This window comes from Carlito syrichta, unplaced genomic scaffold, assembly GCF_000164805.1.
Source record: "Carlito syrichta isolate Samal-C Ts95f unplaced genomic scaffold, Tarsius_syrichta-2.0.1 Scaffold316401, whole genome shotgun sequence".
Classification (NCBI taxonomy): domain Eukaryota; kingdom Metazoa; phylum Chordata; class Mammalia; order Primates; family Tarsiidae; genus Carlito; species Carlito syrichta.
Genome location: NW_007260497.1, coordinates 447,205 through 447,913, shown reverse-complemented (window position 1 = coordinate 447,913; position 709 = coordinate 447,205). Strand labels below are relative to the sequence as shown.

At 70.2% G+C, this 709-nt stretch overlaps 1 pseudogene; it reads right to left on the bottom strand.

Moving 5' to 3' along the window:
* The window catches only part of LOC103276901, a 37,831-nt pseudogene that overhangs the window by 29,546 nt on the left and 7,576 nt on the right, over positions 1 to 709 (bottom strand).

Here is a 709-nt window from a genome sequence, read left to right as displayed (position 1 = left end):
AGCAGGGGCTGCGTCCGCGCCAGCGCGCCCTCAGTGCCCTCCCCGGCCCCGGACCCCCGGCCCGCTGGCTCCTCCTGGCGGCCCGCACCACCTGCCCCGGAGCAGCAGAGGCCAGCCGGCGCCCGGCCGAGAGTCCCACCCCTCCCTCAAGCCCCTCCGCTTCAAGAAACCAAAACCCACCCCTTACTGAAGGTCAGCCGCCCCTTCCAGGGCCTCAGGTCTGGGGCAGGAGTGGCCCCCTCACACCCGCGACCCCCAGGGATTCAGCTAGGCCACACACCGACGGAAATCTCGAAGCCGATGGGCGGGGCGGCCTCGAAGACCACGCCAGAAAGCAGGAAATCTTGGCAGGGCGCCAGGGCTCTGGGGAAGGGAGTCGGCTGGAGTCAGCCTCCGCCTCCCGGGAACAGCCTGGAACAGCCTGGCCACATGTCCTCAGAAAGACCCGGCAACCACGGCCTGCAGGTCCCCGCGGACGTCAGGCCCCCTCTCCGCCCCTCGCAGCTCTGACGCAGACCCGGAGTGGTCCTCTCCGGCCCCCCATGGGTCAGCTCCCCTTCCCCAACACGTGTCCATCTGGAGCACGTGTACACACACCCCACTCTTGACCCAGGCCCCAACTGAGAGTCTGCTCGCCCCCTCCCATGTAGCCGGGGAGTGAATGACCCTCGGAGCCGAGAGGGCGTGCCCCCACCCCCGCGCCCGACCG